The sequence below is a fragment of the Myotis brandtii genome, unplaced genomic scaffold, assembly GCF_000412655.1.
Source record: "Myotis brandtii unplaced genomic scaffold, ASM41265v1 scaffold49, whole genome shotgun sequence".
NCBI lineage: Eukaryota > Metazoa > Chordata > Mammalia > Chiroptera > Vespertilionidae > Myotis > Myotis brandtii.
Window position 1 is genome coordinate 944702 of NW_005368707.1, and position 9429 is coordinate 954130.

General features: G+C 36.6%; 1 protein-coding gene and 1 long non-coding RNA gene across 7 annotated transcripts in view; one reads left to right on the forward strand and one right to left on the reverse strand.

The window, feature by feature from the left end:
* Positions 1 to 9429, reverse strand: part of ZEB1 (zinc finger E-box binding homeobox 1) — a 276709-nt gene that overhangs the window by 252359 nt on the left and 14921 nt on the right. The window contains exon 2 of one of the 6 annotated variants that reach the window (XM_014547959.1): positions 1654 to 1869. The exons of the other annotated variants lie outside the window; for them this stretch is intronic. The gene's annotated coding sequence lies outside the window, so the exon portion shown is untranslated. The remainder of the gene's footprint in view (positions 1 to 1653; positions 1870 to 9429) is intronic. 6 annotated transcript variants of the gene reach the window in all.
* LOC106727863 lies at positions 1799 to 8274 on the forward strand. Its single transcript, XR_001364111.1, has 3 exons — positions 1799 to 1886; positions 6944 to 6954; positions 8264 to 8274. It is a non-coding gene; the product is annotated as an uncharacterized LOC106727863 (long non-coding RNA).

Here is a 9429-nt window from a genome sequence, read left to right on the forward strand (position 1 = left end):
AAAAATTAAGATACCTAGGAATAAACTTAACTAAGGAGGTAAAAGACCTGTACTTGGAAAACTACAGGACACTGAAAAAAAAGATAGAGGAAAACATAAACAGATGGAAGAATATACCGTGTTCATGGACTGGTAGAATCAACATCATTAAAATGTCCACACTACCCAAAGCAGTCTATAGATTCAATGCATTTCCCCATTAAAATACCAATGGCATATTTCACAGACCTAGAACATACTCTCTGAAAATTCATTTGGAATAAAAAAAGACCCGGAAGAGCTGCAGCAATCCTGAGAAAGAAGAACGAAGTAGGAGGGATCTCAATACCAGATATCAAGTTGTATTAAAAAGCCACTGTTCTCAAAATTGCCTGGTACTGGCACAAGAACAGACATATAGATCAATAGAATAGAATAAAGAACCCAGAAATCGACCCAAACCACTATGCCCAATTAATATTTGACAAAGGAGGCAAGAGCATACAATGGAGTCAAGATAGTCTCTTCAATAAATGGTTTTGGGAAAATTGGACAGATACATTCAAAAAAATAAAACTAGACCACCAACTTACACCACACGCAAAAATAAACTCAAAATGGATAAAGGACTTAAACATAAAACAGGAAACCATGAACATATTAGAGGAATCCACAGGCAGCAAAATCTCAGACATATGCCAAAGCAATTTCTTTACCAATACCACTCCTAGGGCAATGGAAACTAAAGAGAAAGTAAACAAATTGGACTACATCAAAATAAAAACCTTTTGTACAGCAAAAGAAACCATCAACAAAACAAGAAAGCCCACTGCATGGGAGAACATAGGTGCCTATGTAATCAATAGGGTCTTTTACAGCTTGTGGTTAAACACATGGTATGGAGCCAGGCTGCCTATCTAGATTTGAATACAGGCTCCACCTACTAGTGACCTTAGGCAACAACATCTCTGCCTCAAGTTTCCTTACCTATAAAATGATAATAATATCTTCTTCATAGGGTTTTAATCCAGATTAAATGAGGCAATATATCTTTTAATCTTCATCCGAGGATATGTTGTTTTTTTAAAATTGATTTAAGAGGAAGGGAGATAGGTAGAGAGGGAGACAGAAAGAGAAACATTGATTGCCTTCCTTACTTGCCCCAATCAGAAATCGAACCTTCAACCTTTTGATGTACAAGAGGATGCTCCAAACAACTGAGCCACCCAGCCAGGGCATAAGTTAACATTTTTAAAGTGCTTAGAATATTGTCTGATGCACAAACACTATTAAGTGTTTGATAAATAAAACAAAGTGGTAATATTCTGAAACAAAATGTCATATCCACAAATGCAATTTTAAAAACAGACATCACATACATTTTAAGTTAGGAAAATATAAGGCATGGCAATGCTTTTCTCAAACTTCTTACAACATGGCCAATAAACAAAAAAATTATTAAGGTAGAAAATCATGCAAACTTAATATTTAGAAAAATGTAGAATTATTAAAATTGTCTGTACCCCTTGAAATAAATGAATACATCTTGGAGCATCTCATACCCAGGAGAATTGTGTTTTATTAAACATAATGTGATTATTAATATTAGGTATTAATAATTCTACAAAATAAGTTTAAGGTACAAATAAACAATAAGTATAAAGTTACTCTTACCTCTTCCATCTACTCTGTGTCCCTCCTTACTTGGAACAAGATTTTCTCATGTTATTCACTCATCCCTAAATTTTATATTTATCATTTTCTTTGGACTTGTATGGTATTTGTATCATCAAACAATATATGACTTCATTTTGCATGTGCTTGAACTTTATATAACTGGAACCATGTTATATATTCTTCTATAGTTTGTTTTGTTCCAACATTATATTCCTGGAATAATTCAAGTTGTTAAGCATAGCTGTAATTAATTCATTTTTGGTATTTATGTAACATTTTATTGTATGAATATACCAGTATTCATCCTACTGTTGATAGATATATGAGCGTTTTGTTATTATGAACAGGCTGTATGAACAATCATATATCACCTGATATTTCTGTAGAGAGGCTTAAGACATACTTAGCAATGAAGATACTGGATCATAATGTATGTGCATCTTCAATTTTTTTTAATAATGTCAATATTTTTCTAGTGGATACACCAATTAACATTACCACCAGCACTGCTTAAGTGTCCTAGTTCCTCCATATTAAAATGAACAGCAACATGTTTGGCTCTTAATTTTTGAGAATGTAGGAGGCATGAAATGTCTTCTCATTTGGTTTTAATAGGGATTTCCCTGATTACTCACTGGGTTGAATATCTTATATTATGCTTATTAGCCAAGTGAATTTGTTCTTTTATGAAATGCATATTAGAGTCCTTTGCCCAATTTTCTATTAAATTGTCTTTATTTCAGTGTGACAGAACTTTGCATGTGCTAAATACTAATCACCACTTCCTTTATGTATCAGTTTGTGAAAGACGTTATTAATTTTGATGCAGTCATATATACCAATCTTTTGCTCTGTTTTATACATTTATTTCACATTTACTGAAAGTCATAAGAATATCCAACTCTACTATCTTTAGGAAGTGCTATAGTTTTACCTCAACTATATCTTTACCTTATGTATAGATTTAGATCGATAATCCAGCCCAATGGATTTCTCTAAATAATATGAGGTAGTGATCCAACTCATTTTTTTCCATTTAATTAACCAACTACCCCAATTATTGAAATAGTCATCCTGTCCCCAGTGCCATTATAGATCAAGTTTCCTTAATGAGGATCTTGCTATTATCACTTGACTATTCTGTAGAACCTGTGATGGAACTGGTATTTTTCTTTGTGAGAACATTTTTCCTTTACATTTTAAGATTATTCAAGTTTGTATTCCTTTCTGAGCCAATGTGAACTATATTTTTCTAAGAAGTTGTCCATTTTATCTAAGCATTTAATTATATTAACTTAAAGATGATCATTCTTGAAACAGTATAACAACATCCCCTTTGTCATTCCAGATACTGCTTTGTGATCTCTTTCCCATGGTTAATCTTGCCAGCGGTTTTCAGTTTTGTTAGTCTTTTCATATAATCTATTTTTAGCTGAACTGTTTCCTCTCTCTGATTTACTTTTGTTTTCTATTTCATTAATTTATATTTACTTCCTTTTAAGTTTAATTGGGGAGTGTTCTCTTATTTTTCTAATTCTGAAGAATACAGTTATTTTCAGCATTTATTCCTATTATATAAGCATTAAACACTCTAAGTTTCCATAAAGTATCACTTAATATCACACAAGTTCTGATACATATTATATTGTTACTGTTAAATTATAAATATTTTCTGATATTCCTTACAGGTTTTTTGAGTCAAGTTATTTGTAAATAATAATTTTGAAACATACAAAAAAAGTACATTGTTACTTACATAGTTGATGGCATTACAGAGAATTCAGTATGATGCCAATCCACTGAAATTTGTTAAAATCAGATGTATTTGACAAAAATGTTATCATATTTTGTAAATGTTCCTTGTGTGCTTTAAAAATTTTTTAAAAGAATTTTTAAAAATAATTCTGAGATGCGCTGTCCCATAAATTACAGTGGTAAATGCTGTTATTAAAATACTAGAGGCCTAGTGCACGAATTCATGCACCGGTGGGGTCCGGCCAGCCCACCCTGATGAGGGTCAATCAGGCTGGGCTAACCAGGGGGAGGGGCTACAGGAAGTTGGCTGGCCGGCCCCACTCACGATCAGAGTGGGAGGACTGGTCGGGGGTGGGGCCAGCTTGGGGGAGGGGCCACAGGTGGTTGGCCGGCCAGCCCCACCCCCGTTTGGGGGGTGGGTGGCTGATCAGGGGTGGGGTTGGCCAGTGGGAGGGGCCATGGGCAGTTGGCAGGCTGGCCCTGCCCCCAATCAGGGTGTGGGGGCTGATCAAGGGTGTGGCCAGCCAAGGGGCAGGGGCCACGGCCAGCCCTGCCCCTTGGTCGAACTCCTGGTCAAGGGGACAATTGCATATTAGCCTTTTATTATATAGGATTCTATATTTTTGTAGATTTTTTCTGCTTGTTCCAACATTTTTTTTAAAATATATTTTATTGATTTTTTTACAGAGAGGAAGGGAGAAGGATAGAGAGTTAGAAACATCGATGAGAGAGAAACATCAACCAGCTGCCTCCTGCACACTCCCTACTGGGGATGTGCCTGAAACCACGGTACATGCCCTTGACTGGAATTGAACCTGGGACCCTTGAGTCCGCAGGCCAACACTCTATCCACTGAGCCAAACCGGTTAGGGCGCAACATTTATTAAGAGAGATTATTTTATATGTTACAATGTTGATGGATTTGCCTATTTCTTCTGAGGTCCTATCTATTTTTTGCTTAAAAAAAAGTATATTATTAGATATATACAAATATAAAAGTGTCATCTCTTTTATCATTATTTAGTGACCTTCAGTCTCTGGGATAGATCCCCCCCGCCAAATTCAACTTTACATGAGATTAATATAGCCACACAACACAACCTTTCTTTAGTATTATCAGGCATATCACTTTTTATCCTTTTTATTTTCAAATTTTCTATATTCTTTTTAAAGGTATGCTTTTTATAAATAGAATATAACTAGATTTTGTTTTTTATCCAATATGACTATCAGTTTCTGTTAACTAGGGCATTTTGTCAATTTATATGCACTGTAATTACTAACATATCTTATTCTGTGATACTTCTCTTTTCTGTTTTTCTTCTTCCTTGTCTTTTTTAGATTGAGTATTTTTCTCATTCTATTTACCTCCCTATTAGTTTAAAAGATATACACACTAGATGGGATTAAAAATGCTGATGGAATAAATAGATGCTGCATGAACATGCTCCTAGGACCAAACAGGAATTACAACTAACGTACAGAAAAACTTCCTGAATAAACAACAGAGGACTCGCTGGAGAGAATCCAGATAACCAAGGATCGAAAGTGGAGACTACATACAGAATGGTAGAAGGGGCAGAGGCATGAAAGGGCTGGTGGGCTCCAACAGACAGCAATTGAAGTTCTGGAGAGATATCTCAGCTGTGGGGGGTTGACACTGAGAACTCTAGGTTCTAATCCCCAAGCTGGGCCCCCCAGCAGAGAGCACCAGAACTAAGAAGGATACCCACATAACATTTGGCTGTGAAAAGCAGCAGGGGTACTATCTGTCAGGGAGCAATGGCTCAAAATTCAGGCACCCTCTTAAAGGGCCAACACACACAATTCCCTGTGGAGCCACCCATCTTGTGCTACGGCAGAGAGAGGGCAGAGTGGACTGGAGCTGTGTGAGCAGAAGCCAGAATCAGGGATCCTAGGGCTATAGTTCAGAAGGCAGACACCCTGGTTTCCTGTACTGAGTCATTCCCTCATGCTAAGGAGGTCATCTTTCTCATGCAAACATTTGTTATACAGGTGACCTTGCGGGGGGGTGGGGGGGGTAGGGGGAGAAGACAGTTGATCCACCCTATTGAAAAACACCTTGCCCCAAGGTGCAGAGTTGCTCAGGCCCATGAAGAGATGGAGAATAACAATTAGCCTCCAGGCAGAAGCAATTGCCCCACCCTGTTGAAAAAAAAAACTCTCCCCATGCCTGTGGATGATTGCCTGAGGACAATTTAAGAAAAAATCATAACAGTCTGTCACCAGAGGCAGTCTCTGGAGGCTTTGGAACTGTCTGATCTAGTGAGTCAGAAATAGCATTTGACACTGTCCTGCACTAGATGAGAGGCTTAACAGATCTACCCAAACAGGCAGCCAAAATGAGACAAAGTAACAACCCCCAAATGAAAGAACAAGAGAATTCTCCAGAAGAAGAGATAAATGAAATGGAGATAAGAAATTTATCTGATACAGAGTTCAGAATAATGATGGTATAAATGCTCAACAGGATGAGAAAAGATATAGTAATTATGAAAACAGAAATAAAGAATGACATAGCACAAGTAAAGAACATATTGGAAGGAATACACAGCAGATTCAGGGAAGCTGAGGATCAAATTACTGAATTAAAAACAGGGTTTAAAAAAATCACTCAATCAGAGAACCAAAAACAAAAGACAATTAAAAAACAGGAGAACAACTTAAGGAAGCTGTGGGACAATGTGTAACGTAACAATATTTGAATAGCAGGTATGCCAGAAGAGGCAGAAAGGGAGAAAACTATAGAGAACATGTTTTAAGAAATAATGGCAGAAAACTTCCCTAACCTGGTAAAGGGAAATATCACACAAGTCCAGGAGGCACAGAGAACCCCAAGCAAGAAGAACCCAAACAGGCCCACACCCAGACACATCATAATTAAAATGCCAAAAATTAAAGACAAAGAGAGAATCTTAAAGGTAGCAATAGAAAAGAAAACTGTTACCTACAAAAGAGCTCCAATAAGGAAGACACCTGATTTCTCATCAGAAACCCTAAGGCCAGAAGAGAATAGCATGAAGTACTCAAGGTAATAGCAAGCAAGGAACTGACACCAAGATTACTGTATCCAGCAAGGCTATCATTCAAAATAGACGGTCAAATAAAGTGCTTCCTGGACCAAAAAAAAAAAAAATGCTAAAGGAGTACATCACCACTAAGCTAGCATTACAAGAAATGCTAAAGGGACTGCTGTGATGAGAAGAAGAGAGAGAGAAATTTAGGCATACAGAATTAAAATGGCAATAAATAAGTACCTATCAATAATAACCTTAAATGTAAATGGATTAAATGCTCCCAACAAAAGGCATAGGGTAGCTAAATGGATACAAAAACATGACCCAACTATATGCTGTTCACAAGAGACCCATCTCAGAACACAAGACACACATAGGATGAGAATGAAGGAATGTAAAAAACTTATCCATACAAAAGGAAAAGAAAAAAAAAAAGCTAGAGGAGCAAAACTAGTATCTGACAAAATAAACTTCAAAATGAAGACCATCAGAAGAGACAACAAGGGTCACTACATAATACTAAAGGATCGATCCAACAAGATGATATAACCCTAGTAAATACATATGCACCCAACATAGGAGTACCTAAATATATATCACTTCTAGAGGACGTTAAGGGAGAGATCGGCAACAATACAGCCATGACAGGGAATTTTAACACCCCACTGACTTCACTAGATAGATATTCCAGACAAAAACATAACAAGCAAACAGTGACTCTAAAGGACACACTGGATCAGATGGATTTAGGTGACATTTATAGAATATTTCACCCCAAAGTTGCAGAATATACATTCTTCTCAAGTGCATATAATCATTCAAAATGATAGACCATATGTTAGGACACAAAACAAGTCTCTACAAGATCAAGAAGACTGAAATCATATCAAGCATCTTCTCAGATCACAGTGGAATAAAATTAGAAATCAACTACAGTAAAAACACCCCAAAATATTCAAACCAATGGAGACTAAATAGCATGGTATTAAGCAACGAACGGGTTACCAAAGAGATCAAGCAATAATTCAAAAATTTCCTGGAAACAAATGAAAATGAACACACAACAACCCAAAATCTCTGGAACACAGCAAAAGCATTCCAAAGGATAAACAAAATTGATGAACCACTAGCCAGACTCATCAAGAAACAAAGAGAGAGGACCCAAACAAATAAAATCAGAAAGGAAAGCAGAGAAGTAACCACTGACATCACAGAAATACAAAGGATTTTAAGGAAAATATAATCAACAGCTATATGCCAACAGCTGGAAATTGAGGATGAAATGGACAAATTTCTAGAAAAATACAATCTCCCAAAACTGAATCAGGAAGAATCAGAAAACCTGAATAGGCCAATACAAATAATGAAATTGAAGCAGTAATAAAAAAAACCTGCCAGCAAACAAAAGCCAGGGTCCTGATGGGTTCACATGGGATTTTTAGCAAACATTCAAAGAACAATTAACACCTCTACTCCTCAAACTAGTCCAAAAAAACCCAAGAGGAAGGAACACTTCCAAGTTCTTTTTATGACACTAGCATTACCCTAATCCTAAAACCAGATAAAGACACTACAAAGAAAGAGAATTACAGGCCAATATCCCTGATGAACACAGATGCTAAAATCCTCAACAAAATTTTAGCAAATCAGATCCAGCAATATATTAAAAAGCTCACACCAGGATTTATTCCAAGGATGCAAAGCTGATACAATATTCACAAATCAATAAACATGAAACATAACATAAAAAATGATATTTAGAAATCTGATGTGTACATAAGACTATTTTTTTTACATAAGAATTATTAACTTAGTGGTTGAAACATAACAAAGTGTATTTCCTCAGCACGTGGTGTAGAAAAAAAGGCACTGGTTTTGATATGTTGATCTTGCAGCATATAACTGGCCTACCCAAAGAAGCTTGACTTTTTTTATTCAGTAAGGAAAATGTATACCAGGCTTACAGCTATTTTGAATAAGAAGCATACAGGTAAGCAAAGTTTAATTTTACTTGCAATCTGCAAGTATTTTAGATGCCTAGTTATTTCAATGTAGACAATAAAATACCCAGTTTATTTACTAGCCTTATTTATCATTGGCAAGCAGATACCGAATCATTCCATCCAAAAGAATTGCAAGGATCATCTAACTCAGTAGTTCTCAACCTTCTGGCCCTTTAAATACAGTTCCTCATGTTGTGACCCCAACCATACAATTATTTTCGTTGCTACTTCATAACTGTAATTTTGCTACTATTAAGAATCATAATGTAAATATCTGATATGCAGGATGGTCTTAGGCGACCCCTGTGAAAGGGTCGTTCGACCGCCAAAGGGGTCGCGACCCACAGGTTGAGAACCGCTGATCTAACTCTATTTTATACAATATCTGTAGTAGAAAACCGTTAACAAAGTACATATAACAGAGCTCTGCACATTAGTAAATGCCAGAAACAATCTAGAAAACTACTTAGTAATATTGAACACAGAGGATTTTATACCTCTGGAAAACCATAATTAATGGCAGTAAAACAATCTTATTATTTAGGACTATTAATTCCACAACACTTTTGAATGGCTTGTGACTATTGATTTGGAAAGAAATAAAAAACACACTATTCCTCAAAAGACTTCAAAACTTAGAAGTGCAGAGCTAACTTGGTGCATATATTTCAGCAACTAATTCTAACCAAGACCACTTCTGACTCTAGTAAAGTAATCCTTTTATATTGATACTAATTATAATGGTAGAAGTGATAGTGGTGATGGTGATGGTAGTGGTAGTACCACTTTAGAGCAAATACAATGTGAATCTACTAGCATTATAGTACATACTAGAGGCCCAGTGCACAAAAATTTGTGCACTCCGGGGGGTGGGGAGGGGGGGGTCCCCCAGCCCGGCCTGTGCCCTCTCGCAGTCTGGGACCCCTCGGGAGATAACGACCTGCTGGCTTAGGCCTGCTCCCAGGTGGCAGAGGGCA